Here is a 9289-nt window from a genome sequence, read left to right as displayed (position 1 = left end):
CAAATGTTTATGTGAATATTAATAGCAACTTAATTTGTATAGCTCAAAGGAAAACCAATCCAGGGCTTCCCTGGTGGCGCAGTTGTTAAGAATCTGCCTGCCATTGCAGGGGACACAGGTTTGAGCCCTGGTCCAGGAAGATCCCACATGCCGCGGAGCAATTATGCCCATGCGCCACAACTACTGAGTCTGCACTCTAGAGCCCGTGAGCCACAACTACTGAAGCCCACGTGCCACAACTACTGAAGCCTGCTTGCTTAGAGCCCGTGCTCTGCAACAAGAGAAGCCACCGCAGTGAGAAGCCCGTGCACCACAACAAAGAGTAGCCCCCACTCACCGCAGAAAGCCCACGCACAGCAACGAAGTCACAACGCAGCGAGAGAGAGAGAGCGAGAGAGAGAGAGAAAGAAAGAAAAAGAACAATCCAGTTATTCAATGAGTAAATGGCTAAACAAACTGCAGTACATCCATGGAATACTACTGAGAGAGAAAAAGGAATAGACTGTTGGTACATGCAACAATCTGGATGAATCTCCAAAGAATTATGCTGATTTTCCCAAAAGGAAATGGTTTCATTTATATATCATGCTTGAATTGACAAAATTGTGGGAGTGGAGAACAATTTAGTGGTTACCAGGGACTAAGGAGAGGTTGAGGGCCAGAGGGGAGTTGATATGACTGTTAAAGGGCCATATAATTGATCCTTGTGATGGCAGAAATGTTCTGTATCTTGACTATATCAATGTTGATATCCTGGCCATGATACTGCAGTACAATTTTTCAAGAAGTTGCCATTGGGAGAATCTGGGTAAAGGGCACACAGCATCACTCTGTGTTATTTCTTACAACTGCATATGAATCTAGAATTATCTCAAAAGGTTAATTTTTTTGAAAAAAGGAAAACAACGGGATGATCCATGCAGTTTCAGGATGCTAGTTGTCTTGTGAATAGAGTCAGGGGATGCAGGAAAGAAGACCATATAGTTAGTTGTACGTTATTGTCAAGGTCCTTGTGCTTCTTTTAGGTGGTGAGTTTGTAGGTGCTTATCACATGATTAATAATAACTAAATAATTAAAAGGAAAAGTTAAAAAAAACATGGTGGTTTTAAATTATGTCTCAGGGTCTTATGTTCTTAATAAAATGTGGTGGCTGGACCATGCTATGAATTCGCCAAACTATTTTATTTTCCTCCCAGGCACGGAGGAAGGCTGCATTCCCTGGATCCCCTTGCATCTAGATGGGACTATGTGACTGAATTCTGACTGATGGTACTGGCCAAAAGTGAAGTACACCACTTTCAGAATTGGCCATTAAACATCCTTCACAATTTGCCACCATCTTTTTCCTCCATCCCTGTGGCTAAGAAGGTGGCATAGTCTAGGTAAATTAGTATACACTGCTTGAAGGAGAACCACCCAGGAAAGCCTCCTAACCAAGAATATCTGCGTTGACATTGCAGGAGCTTTAAAGAAACCTTCACTGAATTGAGCCACTGAGATTTGGGTGTTTATTTAGTACTACAGCATAGTCTAGCCTACTCAGACTAATACAGACAGATACTTTAAAAGACCCCAGAAAATGCTGGAAACTCACAGCAGAGAAAACTAAAACTGACAATTAATTGGCAAAATCTGGGAGAATGGCAACTACTTGCAGAGCCCTCAGAATTGGATTGAGAAATAAAATTGGTGACCCATGAATGTGTTGGCACAGGGCTGCAGAAAACCCGATGGCTGAAAAGAAGGTAGAAAGATGCTTTGCCCCTCCCCACTGTCTGCCCTGGCTCCAAAATGCAAAGACGCTGCCAACCAAAAACTGGAGCAGCCTTTCTACTCCTACAGCAATGCTTTCAGCAAGTGCTGTTCTCTCCTCTCTCACTTCTATCCCATCCTCACCAGGTTTGTTTTAAGTAAAAGAACATTATAGTTATATTTGAAACTCCTTTTGTAATCTTCCCAAATCTTTCATCCGTCCTCATTCCTCTGCTCTGAATATGGTGTCTGTTGTTTCTTTCCATGTGTTTATACTTTCACTACATGTGTATTTGTCCCAAAGTAAAAATAGTAGTGTGGGGTGTTTTAAAAAATTTACGTAAACAGTAGCCTATCCTATGAATCTGCAACTTATCTTTTCATTTAGCATTATGTTTTCTATACTTATTCACATTGATAATTACAATAGTTTATTCATTTTAACTGCTCTATATATTCAGTATACCACAATTTTTATTCATTCCTCTATTAATCTGTTTCATATACATTTTAGCTGTTACAAGTAATTGTGGTATGTCTAATTATGTATATTTGTAAGCATTCTCTAAGGCATATATCTAAGCATGTAGGGATCTCTGATTATACTAGATATAGTCCAACTGCTCTCATGTGGTATACCAGTTTATATTGCCACCAGCAGTGTATGAGTTTTTACTTCCCCTCGTTTTCAATAATACTTAATATTTTCAGACTTTTGATGAGTATGAAATGTTCCTTTTGAGTAATCTCATTTTTAATTATAGCTGGGCTCCTTTACTTCCGGCCTATTCTCCAAGTATTTCTGCTTTAAAAGAAAATCATTTGAAAAAATGTATCGAGTGACTCCCTGCTTTTCCTGCCAGTTGTCTAACTGACTATAACTAGGCTCTATTGGCTGTACACATAAGGTTCCAAATTTTCAGACAATAAAGAACTAGACCTGTCGTGCGTGGTGGTGGAGGGAGGTGAGTGACACTAGCTTTTCAAGTTTCCCGAGGATGAGAAGGCTTTTTTTTTTTCCCCACTGCTCTGCCATGTGTCAGTATTAAGCAGACAAACCCTGTGTATTTACAGATACCACTCAAGCTATGGGCTTTCTGCCTTCCTGGCTCTTTGCCCCACTGAATGACATCCCATCAACAGAATGTTTTCAGTCACCACCTTGAACTTTGTGTGAATCCTCACTGATTTACTTTGGACTGGGTTATTTTTTTTTTCCTATCACTCTTTCCAATCTTTAAGGTTTTGGTTTTTGTTTTCTCTCAAAAATATTTCTTCATAACTATTTTTATTCTTCCGAGGTTTTTAATCTTCAATTTTATCTTTACTGTTTCCAATTCCTTTTCTTAATCCTTAATCCCCTCTACTTTAATATTCTAAACCTTTATATCATGGGTCTTAGTCTTTTATGTGCACATCTTCTTCTTCTGTTATATTTTTAAACTTTGATTCTTTGTATCTTTATTTTAAATCATGTATTTATCCATAATTTCAGCTCCCAATCTTTTGTCTTTACTGGGATTTAATTGTCATATTTAGATTCTGGTTTTCCTTTTAATTTTTTCCTACATCTCAGATTTTTATCATTAGCTCATAACACTTTACGGTAACCGGTAGGGGTCCTTCTATTGCATGTGACAGAAGCCCTCATTCAAAATGCCTGGAGCAGGGCTTCCCTGGTGGCGCAGTGGTTGAGAGTCCGCCTGCCGATGCAGGGGAGACGGGTTCGTGCCCCGGTCCGGGAGGATCCCACGTGCCGCAGAGCAGCTGGGCCCGTGAGCCATGGCCACTGGGCCTGTGCGTCCGGAACCTGTGCTCCACAACGGGAGAGGCCACAGCAGTGAGAGGCCCGCGCACCGCAAAAAAAAAAAAAAAAAAAATGCCTGGAGCAAAATAAATGTTTGGATAAAGAAGGTGGAATATGTTAAGTCACATTACTGAAAATATCAATTTGCAGTTTTCGGTTCAGGCATAACTAAGTTAAAAAATGCAAAAATTTTCATCAGGACCCACTTCTCTCCATGCTTCCACTGTGCTGCTACATTCTAGACAGGCCTCACCACCGCCACCCGCAGGGTGGCAAGGTGTCTAAAACAGTTTCTGCCTACCACATCCCTCCTCATTCAAATCCCTCAGAAGAGAGAGAGCACCGCTCCTTACCACTCAGCTCTATTCAGGACCAGGACTTCACTATGACTGGCTCCACTTGAGCCCCGTGCCTCTTCCTGGAGTCTGAAGCAATCACTGTGACCCAGGAGAGTTTATTAACTGACTTAGACCCATGTCAAGTACCCACTCCTGGAGCTGAAGAGGGCGCAGGCTCAGTCAAAGCACCTTAATTGACAGTAGAAGAGGAAGTTTTCCCAGAAGGAAACTGGGAATACATTGCCCATAAATGAGAAAAAGAATGGTGCGTAGACAAAAACTAGCCAGTATCTACTTCATCTACCCTCCATAGTTTTATGTTGTTTTTAAAATGCTCAACACAATGCTTGACCTGAGAATGGTCAAATGAGCCTACATCACATCAGGGCAGGCTGGGGACCCTGCTGCTTCCCTCTTTCCTGGCTGCCTCTTCTCCACCTTCCTACAGTGGATGCTCTAGCCTTTTTATTGATGATTCTTCAGAAACAAATACTTTTCAGAACTGCAAGTCTCACCAAAAAGCTGATACGATAAGTTTAGTGAAACAGTAGCTTCCTGCCATCTCACATAATCCAGGCTTTAAGTAAACAAACAAAAACCTTCCATTTTAAAATCCAATGGAAATAGCGTATATATGAGCCAAGAGGAGTTAGTATGCAAGTCCCCCCTTGGGGAGACACTTCCTATGCAACGTAACTGGCCTGACCCCCATCAGATTGGTGGCTTGAATGAGTAACAAGCATCAAGATAGGCCAATAGCTGCATTTTTTTAAGATCCAACAGAGTCGTTGGAGTGTGCTCCTCAATAGCAAAGCCTCCTTCTAAAACAAGGCAGAAACCCGCATTTTTTTTTTTTACATCTTTATTGGAGTATAATTGCTTTACAATGGTGTGTTAGTTTCTGCTTTATAACAAAGTGAATCAGTTATACATATACATATGTTCCCATATCTCTTCCCTCTTGTGTCTCCCTCCCTCCCACCCTCCCTATCCCACCCCTCTAGGTGGTCACAAAGCACCGAGCTGATCTCCTTGTGCTATGCAGCTGCTTCCCACTAGCTATCTACCTTACGTTTGGTAGTGTTTATATGTCCATGCCTCTCTCTCGCTTTGTCACACCTTACCCTTCCTCCTCCCCATATCCTCAAGTCCATTCTCTAGTAGGTCTAGTAGGACACAGTCTTTATTCGTGTCTTACCCCTATGGTCTTCATGACAGGTTTTTTTTTTTCTTTAATTCCATATATATGTGTTAGCATACAGTATTTGTCTCTCTCTTTCTGACTTACTTCACTCTGTATGACAGACTCTAGGTCTATCCATAGCTCAATTTCGAAACCCGCATTTTTTACTATTTATCTTACTATTTTATAGTTTTTCCCCTTTCATCTCTGACTATGAGGGGAAAGAACTGTGGCAGGCAGTGTGGACTAGCCACATTTGTTGCATCCATTCTGATGTCCAGTTTTGCACCTCATGTCATCAGAACTCCTATCCAGGCTTAATTCAGTTCCAGGAGGATGACGGGATTATGATCCCACTCTTAAGCCACTGTCTGTACACACAGAATGTGGATGATTTCACAATTTTTGTGATGATTTCTCAATTTTTATTAGCTCAACACATTGAGAATAGAATTAATCATATAAGGGGAAATAATGATCCGTGCATAAACTTATGGTGTGTTAACATAAATGACCCCTCTCTGTTTCCTTCCTATTTTGCTGGAATCCTTTCCTGGTATTTTGGCAGTGATTTCTATTGCTTGAACATATGTGTGAGATATTATTTCAAATGTTACTGGCCAAATCATTGTGCATTGCCGCTTGACTTAATGTCTTCCACAATTATATCAATCCCAAGCCCCAAGGTTCAGCACTGAGCCAAAAACATGCCACGTCTACATGACACAAAAGAGCTTAACCTTGAAGTGCATTATACCAAATGGAACCCCATTCCTTGCCAAATTCTTTGCGGGCATCTGTCACAACATTTATCTCCCTTCAAGCAACAGCATCAGCGGTTAACATTGTTTTCTAACACTGGAGCGCTGGTCCAAGTCTCTCTTACTCCATCTTCTATAGATCTTTCTCCAAATTCTTAGGAAAGCTTTTCTCCTCACATCCAGCAAACCTCACCTTCTTTCCATTACAGTTTCCCTGGTTTAACTTACAATAATTATTTTTTCCCACTGGTGAAAAACTCCTTTAATATATTTGGATTTGACGTGTCTTTGTGGACGATTTCTTAACTCAGTCTTTGCTCTATTAGTATCATATGATTCTAATTAGTTTTAAATTGTTTGTTTTTTAATTAACACTTGCACATGGTATTTTTTTTAAAGTTCAAAAGGGTATAGAGTGAACGGTACATTTTCTTCCCATACCAACTCCCATCTCTAATTCCCCTTTCCCAGAGATAACTACTGAAAACAGTTTTGTTGTGTTTTCCAAGACATGCTCCTTTACTTGTATAGAGAAATAGATGGCGAGTTTGTTGAGAAATATCAACTCAGTGGAGTTTAAATTGAGATAGCTTTATTTTTTTCAAGCACTATATTCAACTGAGCTCTGAAGAATCTCCTTTCTCCTCCTATACAACTGCTTAGGCAGGTCCTATAACTTTCTTGCCACTTTCAGTTAAATTTCATTTTAATTTGTTTTAAATCCCCACTTCATATTCAATTTAAATCTCATCTCCTCTCTTCTCTCCAGACCTGGCATTGCCTCAAGGGACTTGGAGTTGGGAAGAAGCTCTTTCATTGGATGGAGGAAGTGGGAGTTTGGTTCCTTTCCCGGATCAGGCATTTTGGATTGAGTTGGGGGGTAGGAGGAAGAAGAGAAGCAAAGACTGTCTTACATTATTGGCAACTTATGGGTGTTTAGGAGGCCTCTCTGGTCTTTCTCTGGCTCAGCTTAGTTCTACCTGCTACTGGTAGCCTCTGCTGATGGGGGGGTGGGTCTCCCCACAGGTGGGATGGTTTTCTTGGAATGCTACTCAGCTTCCCCATGTCTTCCTCCATTGCTGAGAACCATCTCAGAAAGTGGCAGCTCTGTCTCCCTCCAGCCCCACTAAAAGACTAGGTCCCTGAATTGTGTCCCCCCAAATTTTATGGATTGAAACCCAAAACTCCAGTACCTCAGCATGCGACTGTATTTGTAAATAGGGTCTTTAAAAAGGTTTTAAGTTACCAAAAAAAAAAAAGTTAAAAGGAAGCTGTTAGGTTGGACCCTAATCCAATCTGACTGGGTGTCCCTTTAGGAAGAGGTAATCTAGACATACAAGAGACACCAGGGCTGCACACACAGAGGAAAGACCATGTGAGGACACAGTGAGAAGACAACCGTCTTCAAGCCAAGGAGAGAAACCTCAGAAGAAACCAAACCTGCCAACACCTTGATCTTGGATTTCTAGCCTTCATAACTGTGAGAAAATAATTTCTGTTGTTTAAGCCTCCCAGTCTGTAGTATTTTGTTATGGCAGCCCTAACAAACTAATACAGTCCCCAAACCCTGTATACCCACTTGGACCAGATGCTGCCTGGACAGCCCCATAGCCTACGCTCTCAGCTCTCTCCCTCATGCTCTTTTACATGAAGATCCAGTACTCTGTGAATTCATCTTCCATTTTTCTTAAGGGCATGGAGAGCTGCAGATGGGGCGGCCCCCTTCCCCTTCCCAAGCAAACGACCCCCATCCCTTCTCACCTTGCTGCAGTGGATGACCCCTGCAGGCCTCCTGCTTACAGAAATTCCCAGATAAGCAGTAGTCAATGGGTTCAGATTACCTCCCAACCCCTGGAGCAACTTTCAGGCTCTCCCAGGAAGTGAGCTTCACTCCAACGGCAACACCACAGTGAGCTTCCAGATGGGGCTACATCCATCCAGGAAAGGAAATGCCGCTTCTTACAGGAGCCCCCATCCTAAGAGTGAGTTTTCTGGAGCCCCTTCACCATATCTTGGGAGACAGAACCTTGACCACTGGACTTATTCTATACTCTGTTTATATAAGCATATGGGGGCAGAGGAGACGATTGAGGGGACAGCCCCAGTTTGGCACCTCCTGGGAAGCCCAAAGGGAAGTGTCTGACCTTAATTTTGGGCAGCTTTCCTCAGCATTTGAACACTTCTTTGTTCTCAACATTGAAGCTTATTCACTAATTTGGGAGAAGTGAGAAAAGTACAACTCCACACAGGTATACATTCCAGTGTTTTACTCAGAGGTGCAAAGAAAATGTGGTTTTGACTATAACCAACGTGGTCTTCGCATCAGCCCCCACTTTCTAGGAGGTAGTGGGAACACGAAGCAACTTTTATTCCTATCTGGTTTGAGATTTTGTCCAATAGACCCTTCAGGTAACAATCTCTTGAGATAGATGCTCAGTCTTTTCATACAATGAATAATGTTCAGTGGCTCTCAGTGTTTATGTCACTTTGTGCATGTGTGTGTCATAGAATAAATTCCTAGAAGTGGAACTGTTGAGTCAAATACCATTCACTCAATTCAAAAACTATCCAATAAGTATTTTTAAAATGTATTTATAAATAAATATTTGACAGCTTGTCAGGCACTGTCAATAAACAAAACAGAAAAAATCACTTTCTGCCCTGTAGAGCTTACATCATATGGAAAGAAACAGACAAAACCAAAACAAATGAGTCAGTCATACAGTATGTTAGATAATGGCTTTAAAAATAAGTAGAGAAAAGTAAAAGGGATCAAGAGTTTGCTATTTTAAATCGAGTGGTGATTACCCATTGGTGATTACCCAATGGTAATCTCAATTACCCATTGAGAAGGTAATATTTCATCAAAGACCTGAAGGAGGTAAGTGATTTGGCCCTGCAGATATCTAGGGAAGACTGTTCTAAGCAGAAGGAACATCCCATATAAAGGTTCTAGAATGGAAGGATCTCTGATACATTCAAGGAAAAGCAAGTAGACCCATGTGGCTGGAGCCAGAGGGAGCAGGAAGGACGGAATAAGACGTAAGATCAAAGAGGTGCTGGGGCCAGGTTCTGCAGGGCCTTGTAGCCCATTACGGGAATTTTGGCTTTTGCTATTAAATGAGAAGCAGTGGAAGGATTTGAGCAAGATGTGGGACATGATCTGGCTTCTGTTCTAAAATACTTACTCTGAATGTACTGAGAGTAGAGAATGTGTTGAGAATACAGTTTGGGAGGCAAGAGTGGAAGCAGGGAGATGGGAGAGGAGTCTACTGCAGCAACCCAGGTGAGAGATGTGGTGACTCAGAGCTGCGGTCAGAGTCTAACTAAAGTTTGAAAGTATGTGGCAGACGTTGCCAAACTGCCCTCTGGAGCAGTTGCACCAATTTATCTTCCCACCAACGAAGGAGACTTCCTGTTTCCCCACACCCTGGTCAAGCCAGCACA

Source organism: Pseudorca crassidens, chromosome 5 (assembly GCF_039906515.1).
Source record: "Pseudorca crassidens isolate mPseCra1 chromosome 5, mPseCra1.hap1, whole genome shotgun sequence".
Classification (NCBI taxonomy): domain Eukaryota; kingdom Metazoa; phylum Chordata; class Mammalia; order Artiodactyla; family Delphinidae; genus Pseudorca; species Pseudorca crassidens.
This window is presented reverse-complemented; position numbering follows the sequence as displayed.